Source organism: Leptonychotes weddellii, chromosome 1 (assembly GCF_054177405.1).
Source record: "Leptonychotes weddellii isolate Sample4059 chromosome 1, ASM5417740v2, whole genome shotgun sequence".
In the NCBI taxonomy this organism is placed as follows: Eukaryota; Metazoa; Chordata; class Mammalia; order Carnivora; family Phocidae; genus Leptonychotes; species Leptonychotes weddellii.
In genome coordinates this window covers 29268813-29280548 of record NC_138369.1, presented here as the reverse complement: position 1 = coordinate 29280548, position 11736 = coordinate 29268813, and the positions used below count along the sequence as shown (strand labels likewise).

The 11736-nt window shown below is 38.7% G+C and overlaps 1 long non-coding RNA gene across 1 annotated transcript in view; it reads left to right on the top strand.

Annotated features, from left to right (window-relative positions):
- LOC145717058 (uncharacterized) overlaps window positions 1–1923 on the top strand; it is a 10212-nt gene extending 8289 nt beyond the window's left edge. Inside the window, exon 3 of the long non-coding RNA XR_014140040.1 lies at window positions 1760–1923. This is a non-coding gene — a long non-coding RNA (uncharacterized LOC145717058). The remainder of the gene's footprint in view (window positions 1–1759) is intronic.
- Window positions 1924–11736: the final 9813 nt, after the last annotated feature.

Here is an 11736-nt window from a genome sequence, read left to right as displayed (position 1 = left end):
TCCCTCCCACCCCCCACCACACCAGCAATCCTCAGTTTGTTTCCTGAGATTAAAAATTCCTGTATCAGTGAGGTCATATGATACCTGTCTTTCTCTGATTGACTTACTGAAATAGACTTCTGATCAGTTACTCCCTTACTCAAGAACTTTCAAGAGCTCCCTATTTCTTACAAACACAGCCTAACCCCCTTAAAATGGCCTTCAAGACCCATGTTTGCTGGGCTACAGTCCTCTAAGTGTAGGGTGATAAACTCACCCTGATTTTCCCAGAACTTAACCAGTTTTAGTACTGAAAGTACTGCTTTCCTGGAGAGCCCATCAGCCCCAGGCAAACCAGGACAGATGGTTACCCTAAGCACACATTTAGTGCTTCATGAGGCCAAACTGAACCACTCTCTGGTTCTTCCAACCTTCCCCTTCTTCCTCAGTTCTGACTTTTTCTTCTTGCCTCAGCGCCTTTTCCCCAACCTTATACTCAAACCCTACTCTGAATTCAAGAACTACATTTAGTATCCCCATCACCAAGGCTTGATGATGGTGTTACATATGTTGTTACCAGGAGTGCTAATATGAACTAACCTTTATTGAAACTTCTAACATTTTAAGTGGATTTCCATGTATAACCTTCATTTACCCTCGATTATATAGATTCTACAATTATCCGCATTTTACAGAAGAATAAACTGAGACTCAGTGACAATATTATAACTTATCCAAAGTTACCTAGCTAACAAACGGCAAAGCTGAGACTGAACTCCAGATCACTGTCACACAAAACTCCAGGTTTCTAATCATGGCGGTACACTTAGTCTCATGTGGATGAATGGAGGAGATTTTAAAACCGAGCAGTAAAGAAACTAAGTTTTAGATGGGGAGACTATGCCAATCCAAGTGAATAGTAATACTAATACTACTAAAAGGAGCTAACATCTGGTGAATACTCACTCTGCACCAGACAGCATGGCGTCTCATTCTCATAGATAACCTATGGAGGAAAGTCCTATTACTATCCTTGTTTTTCTGGTGGGGAAACAGACTCAGAAAGATGAGACCCGTTGCCCAAAGTTGCATGGCTGGTTAATGGCAGAGGCAGATTTCAGACTCACCTTTATATAATTCCAGAGCAAAGGCTGTGAAGATTATGTTCTAGATACCAGAGAGGAGAGAAATTATGGGGTGTCCCTGCAGTAATACCAAGTCACCAGGTTTGGATGAAGCATAGAGGGCATAAGGAGAGCTGTAATGATGATGATGATGATGATGATGGCTGTTCTTGGACTTATAAACCCTTCCCATTGCCTGTCTTGTTTGATGGTGATAACACAGATAGGCAACATTTACTGAGGACTTTATTGACTAAGCACTATACACAGCACTTTTCATGGACACCTATCTCATTGACTCCTCTCAACAACCCTTAAATAGGTACTGTTATTATCCTCCTTTTGAAACAAAGAGAATGATGATTGGGTAGTTACTAACTCATGATTCCTAGAAGAACCTCTTTTTCCAGTTTCGTGAATACCATCAAAAGATGCTCAGAGCAACTGCGTGCAAACACACACCTGTTCTGCCTGCAACCCCTCCTCCCCCCACGTGGACCTTCCAATCAAGCCGGTTTCCAATCAAGGCCGTTTCAGCCGAAACTAATTTCAGTCCACAGCACGCCACAAAGCAGGCACCATCTCAGAACTTGCTCCCCACAGTCAAGATTCGGCATATGAAAGTAATTCAGCTTTTTTTTTCTCCTGCGGGGCAGAGGGGTCCCCAACAGCTCCCCACCCCCGACCCCCCGTCGTGTTTCTCTTATTGATGTGGGACTGCATCGTGACGCGGCATCTGCTAGCCTGGAGAACACGGCTGTCCAGGTAGGTCCCTTCAATGTGGGCTTCATCCCACCAGTCACATAAGCTGCAGTGAACGTTCCAAAGAGTTGTATTTAGCTCACAGCAGTTTTCCCGTAACGAAGAAGCCGCTGTTGGAAGTCGCGTTGGCCGAAAGGCTTCTCTTTGAAAGCAAAGAGAAGGCGAGGGTGAGAGCAGCACCAGCTAGAGCTGCCTGGAGAGCCTGAACGCCTAGCCGACTCTCTTCTGCCACCTAGCGCTGCTCGGAATTAAAGGTCACGCTCTGTTGGAAGGTTGCTGACAGTCTCTTCTGCCCACTAGGAATCTAGTTGTCTTTTGCAAGGTGTGTTCTTTGTGTGAGAGTAAACGTTCGTCATCTCTAGGCATTTTTCACGACTTTTGAAATGTGGCCACGTCTTGATCTTTTGGAAAATGGGTTTTGATACTCCAGTGCATCGAGAAATAAAGCTAAACCGAGGTGGATTTCAGATGTATTTGATGAATATGAGCTTCTTGGAATCCATTTCAGTTTCGGAGTCAGGCGTTTGACAATAATACAATGCAGGCTCCTTTAGTAGAATTTTACCTGTGGTTTCTGTCATCTGGCTTTTCAGAAATCGGTCCTTTTATACAATATGAGGTTGGACAAAAATGAAGTCAGAAAGCTCCAGGGCAGTTTTTGAACTTCGGCCTTCAGTCTTAGATACCCAATTTTAGGGAGCATTTTGAGGGAAAAGATGATGTTCTGTACTTCAGTACTTCCTTGGGGGAAATAATGAGAATACAGCCATTGTTCCCTTTTAGAGATACAGAAAAGCCCCTAAATTTTCCACTTACTGGAGTCTCCTGGTCTCCTGAGGGTGTGTACACGTGTGAGAGAGAGAAAGAGAGATTCAAGTCTCTGGAGGTTTGTTTGCTTGACCTCTGAGCTTTGCAAAGGAAAGGGTTTATGTCTATATAATTGCTGTGATGATTATTGTTATATATTTAGATTTAGGAAGCGTGCCTTAAAAACCACAATATAAATCCTTATCTTTTGAATGCATTTTTTCGATCATTTTTAAGTGGCACAATTAACTTACTGTTATAATTAACCATTCTACGTACAAGCTTACATTTATAATAGATTTTTTTAAAAGTCATCTTTGGAACATTCAACTCATTTTCCTATGTTGACTTCATGTAAACTCCTTGAGATACCGTAGTGCCTGTTCTGATTACCCCACAGCACAATGGACTTGGCCTGGCTATAACTAGCTGGTCGAAACAGAAAATTCTCATGGGGTTATGGAGCTTCTCATGTTAACAAATGTTACCTCTTACAAATGGGAAAATTTTTATTGAACAACTTTGTTGAAACAGGTGGTTATCTGTAGTTTGGTGGAGGAAGAAAGGCTTCCCAAATTATTAAGATTTGATATTGAAGAAAATTTAAAAATCATGTGCAAATGTCTCCAGAAAAGATCTAAAAATGATAGCCCTTAGAGATTCCAATAGGACCAGCACCAGTTGCAGGTTCTAGAATTCAGCCAGGTGATGCTTACTGCTACATAAATGACAACAGCTGGAAATCTAAGTCAGGGTGGATCTCATCCTATAATTTTTCTTCCTGTAGATATATTGTCATTTTATCTTAGGTGCATATTGTATAATTATAAAAACAATAGTTTTCCACTTTTAAGTACATTGAAAAGATTAAATTGTTTTATAAAACCATTCAATACACTTGTATTGAATAACAAAGAGATCCATGAATTTATTTAGGATTTTTGTTTTATTTTGTTTTGTTTTTCACATAGAACGGGTTCATCTGTTTGCTATGTGGGGTTATAGAGCATTGATTCAATTCAGTATGGCTCAAAAGAAGCAGTCTCAAAATGATAATGGTAATAATAGAGGTTTATTGGATGTACGGCACTGTTCACAATATATGTGTGTATTATCTTATTTAATTGGCATTCAATCCCATGAGGTAGGATTGTTACTCTCTGCTTGACATATGCAGATTGAATTCTCCGACTTAAGTACTGCAAATAGTCAAGCGACTCCTAGATGATGAAGCTGTATTCAGGCCTAAAACTTTCTGGCTCCTAATGTTCTGCTATTCTATTCCTCTGTCATTTGACTTGCCTTTTTCACCTTGGGGTTAGGAACTGAGTTAATTAGAGCAGGTGATAATGAAGCCAGTCACTGGTTGAATCCTTAATTTTTCCTATTTTCTTATTTTATAAAGATAAAGAGTGCTTTCATTTACTTGAAAGGACTAAGGTGTGTCAATATTGGCTGTTTATTTTCTCAGATACCACTGAGCTAACTGAATTAGATGGGGCTGCACGCTCCAGTTCCTCATTGTCCTCACTGGCTGCAGGTCCTCACATGACCTCCTTGCTCCTTGATGTCCTTTACTTTGTGATCCCGGCTTTGGTCTCAGGCCTGCAGAAAAGCGAGTTAATTTGGCAGCAAAGAGTTATGTATTAGAGATTTCTAATGTGTTAAAATTTGGTTGAGTTTTGAGTGAGTTGTTCATGGGATTTGTTCCTTTAATTATTGTTTTAAAATAGTTTTAAAAAGTGGTGATAGAATGTGGGTGGCACGTGTGTGAACCCTAAAACTTGGATTCAAAACTATTTCGAGATCGATAGTAAAATTCTTTCTCTCACATTTCAATAAAGCAGACATTTTGAAGTGCTTAGTCTGCACTCAGGACACAGAAGAAATAGGTAAACACAAGACTGTACACTCACAGGTGTGGTCCCTCGGAGCCACCCCCGCATCTGAACCATAGAGGGGGCTCCAGTCTTGGCTCAGATACTGCTTGAAACAGGACCTTAAGCCTCCCGAGTTTTCTCAGGTGAATATAATAAGGTAATTGGTCTAAGTTATTGCTTTAAAGTCCCCCTCCTACATCAGGGTGCTATGATTGTGGAGTTATGACATCTGTTTTCTTTCATTATGTCTCAAGAAGAAAAGGCAGTGGGATTCTTTTCATCAGAATTTTAGATGATAAGCAAAAATGCTAAACCTTCTTCCAAGGAAGGTCATATTAAAATGAACTGTAATGAATTCGGATGCTCGGAGTTAAGTCTAAAGGGGTTAGGAAAGCACCATCAGTACCTGAAGGGGTGTAAGAATGAGTTTGGTTGTCATTCTTCATAATTGCACATGCAAGATTAAGTCTTCTACTTCATGTCTTAAAAATAGGATTAAAAGACAACCCTAGAGAAATTTTAATATGCACGAAAACTTCCAATGAAGATTAATATTTTATTTTACCCACACAAATTTAATTTTATTTTACTGGTAAGCAGAAAAATTTTGTTATTCTTATAAACTACTGATAATTGCCTTAACTGCATTAGCTTTGTTCAAATTTATATTGATTGCAGAGACCTAGATAATTTTAATTCCATAAGCTTGGTTTTCTTATACCAAGAGGAAATAGCAGAGTGTATGTACTTTATTCTTTGCTTTCTGTGAGCTTTGTTGTTTTGAATATAAAAATCTAGTTTTCCCTAAGGCAATGAAAATGTTTTTGGGTGTGTGTGTGTGTGTGTGTGTGTATGTGCTTTCATTTGTAAGGAAATTGGATGAAACCCGAAAATAGGCTAGGAACTTGATAACAAATGTGAGTATACACTTATTCTCAATATCGGTAACTTTTTCATTAACCAGGAAAATTAATTTAGCCTTTGTTTTGAAGTGAATATTTTTATTAAATTCTTAAATATGATGGAGGAAAAGTGCTTTTCACTGTCAAATTTTTGTTACCAGTATTAAGTGAATGGAAAATTAAGGGGAATGCAAATAAGGGAGGAAAGAGGAATGATTTGAATACCTACTAACGGTCAGGTCTTTCCCAGACATTATCCCAGTTAGTCTTAGGAAGAATTCTCTATGGTAGATGTCACAATCCCTATTTTGCTAAAAATGAGGCTAAAATATGGTCACAAGCTCACCACTAGCAGGATCTGATTTCAGGTGGCTTGAGAGCTTTCCATTTCACCATCCTGCATGGAAGAAGTCAGTTTTTGTGCAAATACTATTTCTTATCTGTCTTCGCTATTAGACTGTAAGTTGTTTGAGACCAGAGATGGAATTTGCTTTCTTCTGTTCTCCATCCCAGCACACTTCCTAAATCCTGAGGAAGTGCTCGGAAGAGCACTGTGAACACAAGAGCACTAAGAGAAATAGGAATTGAGTGAACAAACCGGTGAAACAATGAACTTCACTTTCTATCTTTCAAAACGATGATTTTTTTAGGCTACTGATTTCTCCTTACTAAAGAGGATGGCTGTAGAAGTTTAGGGTTAAGTCCATGACTCATTTTAGTGACTATATGGAAAGGAATATGTGAGTAGCATTTAAAATAATTATCTTCCTTTTGGATCTTGGATTTTAGGGCCCAAATAGCTAAATGTGTTACAACGTCATTTATTAAAAAGGTTTAGAAATAAGACCTGTTGAACCACAGTCTGTTCTGATTGAATCTCATCAAGTTCATTCCTAATAACCTCATGTGCAACAGAATGTCTTCCCAAATGGAGCATTAAGTATGTGGTACTAGTTTCCCAGCATCACCTCTAAAACCAAGTGTCTTTTGTAGTCTTAGTGAGCAAAATTGGTAACCAGAGAAGGTTACTCACCATCCTGAATGTACTTATTTTATAATCATTGCACATATGGCCAGTGCCTTGGAGTCAGAAGCTGTGTTCCTAATACAGAGGTTCTTGAACTGTCTTTGGATAAAACACTTTCACATCTTTCATATATTCCAAGCTCACTCATTTTATGGTAAGTAGCTCAGGGACTTAGTGTCTCAGTAAAAAAATATGCCTGTTTCGTACTTGGTTACTTTTAAGAAGAAGATTCTTGAAATTAATTGATGAAGTATATGCAGGATTAAAATAATCCTGGCTTCTCTTACTCTTAAATTCAGTGCAAAATAACTTTACAAATTATCATCTTAAACGGACCTTGTGTTGTGGTCAGCAGCATTCCCTTTTTCTAACTACTGGGGCCACTGTTCATAAGCTTTAAAACTGACAAGTGTGCTTTTTCTGAGAATTGTTTCTATTCGGTGCTTAATGCAATCAGTGGAAAGGCAGAGTACTGAATTGTGAATATTATAGCCTTATAATGATTACCATTTTAGTGTTTTGGCTTGACACTAATTAGCTTCTCAGTGCTGCGATATTTCATACAAATGTACACAGACAAAACTGAAGGAATTTTGTTAAAACCATGACTCATGTGTGTTGAGGAGGATAAATGTATTTTACTCCACACCCGAGAAAGAAATCGTCTTATTCCACATCTCTTTTGTGAGAATTTACTAATACTGTACACTTTGTATTTCTAATACATAGCTGTTTAAGTATTTTGTTGCATTTTTCCTTCTAATTCTATATTAGAACACTGAACATAACAATTTTAGACCCTAATTGTGTTAAATTCTGCTAATTGTTATTAATCCATCACGGTAAAGATAATATAGAACCACCATAATCACTTTTTTAAATCCTATTTGAACTTTAGAGTCTTAGAGAAGTCACCTTTGATCTTAAGTGGTTAATCTTTTCCTCTTCTGTTTGACAAGTTTGGTGTCTTTAATCATTTCCCTTATGTAAAAATAATTCATCTTTGCTGTTAAGCCTTTTTTACCTTACATCAGGGAACTCTATGTTCTGGGTCAATTTTGGAAAATTGAGTTTATATCTCAGAACCGTTTGGCATGATGTACTTTTTGTTACTGTTTTTAGTAGTATTTTCATTAAATGTTATTTTTCATGGACATTTTAGCACAACGTTTATTCCCAGTATCATGTACATGTGGCACATCTCATTACTCAGCATGATTAAACAACATGGTTAGAAACTTTCCTGCTAGGCAAAGTACGTTTCTCCATTCCATGCATATCCACGGATGGTGGTGGGACACCACCTTCTTCTTTCCTTTCTTCCTTTATCAAATATCGATAAAGCATCTTATACTTATCAAGTCCTGTGTAAGAGCTGAGGAGCATAGATGAATAACATACCAGCAGCCCTGGTTCCCCAAATCTCCCCAAATAGTAATTTCAGATTGAGACAAATGCAGGTAGCATGGATGGCATGAGATAAGAACAGTGATAGGGAGGTGATGAATGTGCTCTAGAGTCTGAGGGAGAGAAGGGACCAACCTTGTTTACTGTAGCCATGGAAGAATTCAGAGCAGATGAAAACTGAGGCTTGACTTGAAAGAAGCAGAGGGTTCTACCAGGTGGAGAGGGTGAGAAAGAACATTCCAGTCAGGAGAACTTTGCCAGTGGTCACACATTAGAGGTCACACCATGTCAGAAAGTCTGGAGTCCAATAAACAACCTCTTCAGCACTTACTGGCTCTCAAACCTTGGGTAAGCTATTTAGTATACTTGAGCCTAAGTCTCCTCGTTGGTTGTGGGATTAAATCAGATACATACCAAACTGTCCACACAGTGGGTGACACATAATAGCCGCTCATTAAATTTACTTTATTCTGTTACCTGGGTGTTCGGGGATGATCAGTTAGAATATCGTCAGATTATTGATAAGGGCAGTGAGTGACCAAAGATAGAATGGAAAAGAGAGGCTGGATGCAGGATTGTGAAGAGTCTTCTATCTCATACTTCTGTTTTATCTTGAAGTCAGTGAAAGTTGATGAAGTACCAGAGGATGCTGTGATCAGATCTATTGTTAGAATTGTATTTCTTGGGGCAATCTGGAAGACGGACTGGAGGAAGATAAAGCATGTTCTTCCCATCCATCAGGAATCCACTGAGCATCCATTCTGGTTGTCTTGGCCAGAGATAGTGAGAAGTGGATTTCAGCTACCAGGAAGGCGGGAGGGGAGGGAAGGCTTTGGGGTCTGCATGTGCTGGTGCTTGAGACACGGTGATTCCTGGGGGCGCAGGGCTCAGGAAGAGTAACTGTGGGGTAGTTTCTGAGGCCTTGGGAGCCTCATCAAAATTTCCCATTGGTTGAGCTAAAACAGTAGAGTGCTTACCTCCAAAGGAGCTATATAATGCTCTAGGGAGGGAACACCTGCCTTAGTAATGTCCAGGAACAGAAACTCAGGGTTTACCCTCCTCTTTTGGACCTTTCAAGCCTTTCAGGCTAGAGAGCCAGTCTTACTCTTGACAAGTAATGCTAGAGCCACATGTCCTGGTAGGAATTTTTTAAAATACAGTTTTATCTTCTCACCCTCTGCCCCTCCAGCAACCCTCAGTTTGTTTCCCATGGTTAAGAGTCTATTTTGGTTTGTTTTCCTCCCTGATGTAATGAGCACTGGGTGTTATATACAACTGATGAATCCCTGAACTCTAGCTCTGAAACTAATAATACACTATACATTAATTCATTGAATGTAACTAAAATAACAAAAACTTTTTAAAAAACTACAATGAGATACCACCTCACACCAGTCAGAATGACTAAAATTAACAACTCCGGAAACAACAGGTGTTGGCAAGGACTTGGAGAAAGGGGAACCCTTTGCACCGTTGGTGGGAATGCAAAGTGGTGCAGCCACTCCAGAAAACAGTATGGAGGTTCCTAAAAAAGTTAAAAATAGAACTACCTTATGCCCCCAGCAACTGCACTACTAGGTATTTATCCAAAGGATACAAAAAGTTGATTCGAATGGGCACATGCACCCCAACATTTATAGCAGCATTAGCAACAATAGCCAGGTTATGGAAAAAGCCCAGATGTCCATGGACTGATGAATGGAAAAAGAAGATGTGGCATATGAGGGTTGCTGGAGGGGAGGTGTGTGGGTGGGTGAGGTAATTAGGTGATGGGCATTAAGAACGCTATTTGATGTAATGAGCACTGGGTGTTATATGCAACTGATGAATCATTAAATTCTACCCCTGAAATTAATAATATGCTATATGTTAACTAAATTGAATTTAAATAAAAAATTTTTAAAAATAAATAGTTCTACGTTTTTGTACTCTGAGTAACATGATATGATGCACACATGCTCTAACAGATTGAAAGAATGAAGAAATGACTTCACCCTGTTGCTTCCACTCTTCATACCTACCACCGCCTTTCCCTTTACAGCCAAGCTTCCTGTAAGAACATTCCACATTCACATTCTGTATCAGCAAGGGTTGCAGGAGGAAACAGATGGCACATTGGAATTGGGGTACTTGAAGGAAGGTCTAATAAAGGAATTATTTATGAATGTGTGGGCAGGGGAGAAAGAAACCACAAGGAACAGTGCAGTCCCCTGAGGTTTTTTCCACCCTAGGAATCATCAGAAACTTGAGTTGGTATATTGTGGAGTTATAAAAAAAAAAATTAAAAATTCCTATAGGTTGCTTTTTCTTGACATAAAGGAAGAACTTCAGATGTGTATTAAAAACTTTTAGAAAATTGATATATCTCCTTTTTCATAAGTTGAAAGACCATGGTAATTTAATTTGCAAGTCATTGTTTTACTGCAATCAGTGTTTTTCCTTGTACGGATATACTTTGTGTTTTACTCCTGTTTTATTTCTTCTGTATTTAGTTGAGACAAGCATGTGATGACAAATAATTTAAAATAATGTTTTAATAGTTAATATTGCTAATAGTTGATAGCATGCTTTACAATAATAATTAATTAATGCAATTCAAATATAACTGCTCAGTTTGAGATTTAAGAAGATTTAGTGGGAAATAACCTGACACGTAAGTAAAATATTTAAGGTCAAGGAGCAGAACAAGCCAAAGCTTTTGCTTTTTCCTTTTTCCTGGTGTTTCCAAGTTTTTCTTATTCTCACTCTTAGCTGAGAAATTTATGTACCTCCATAAGCCCCCAACTTATCTGTTGTATCTTCTGTACCCTTGTGGCCTTTTCTCTCAGGTCTTAAAAGGTAATTTGCCCTTTTGAACTACTTCTACCTTGTTTTCTTTTGCTTCCCTGGGTGACTTCATCTTTAAGGTCCTGTTTTCAGTTTTATCTTTATTGATCTTCCTCTTCCTTATTGATCTTGTCTTTCATTACATGTGATATATTTAGGTATGATAAAGATAATTAAATGTTGAAAACAAAGTCATTGATTTAATGCTGGAAGACAAATAGAACAGGAGCACAAAGTTTAACTAGATTTCAACTCCAGGGACCCACTTATGTCCAGGAGCAAACTGTACATCTGGGCATTTAAAGGGCTCCGTGAATGTAAGCAGTGCAGTACCAGCTAGAACTGCAGGTGACACTAAAAAAGATAGTGACAGTGTCACCTCCTGTAGTTTGGGATTTCCCCCTATGGTGTTTACTCTTGGGTGGAACCCTGTTTGGACTCCTCGGTGCTACTCTTAGCTTTGTCAATAAATTGCTTAGACTTTCCCCACCAAGCTTCCTTCATCTGCTCTAAAGAGGGTTTTAGGTAGAATCTTTTGTTTTTGTTTTTAAAGATTTTATTTGTTTATTTGACAGAGCATGAGCAGGAGGAGCAGCAGAGGGAGAGGGAGAAGCAGACTCCTTGTTGATCAGGGAGCCCGATCCGGGGCTTGATTCCAGGACCCCAAGATCATGACCTGAGCTGAAGGCACACGCTTAACTGACTGAGCCACCCCAGGTGTCCCTAGAATCTAGTGTTTGGACAAAATGGTTTTAACCATTTTTTAAAACCTTTTAACCTTACATTCTATGGCACAAATACTGATTCATAGTTAAGATAGGATATAAGGACTTTTAAACAGCCTGCATTTCACGTTCTTGTTTATTCAAACTATTTGATTTTAGGACTAAACTTAAAAATTGAAAATGTGAATAGACACATACCCAAAGATATTCCCACATGGATGTACATTGCAGCATTGTTCACAAGAAGAAAAGATCATAAACAGCCTAACTTTCCATCAATAAAACACTGATACCCAT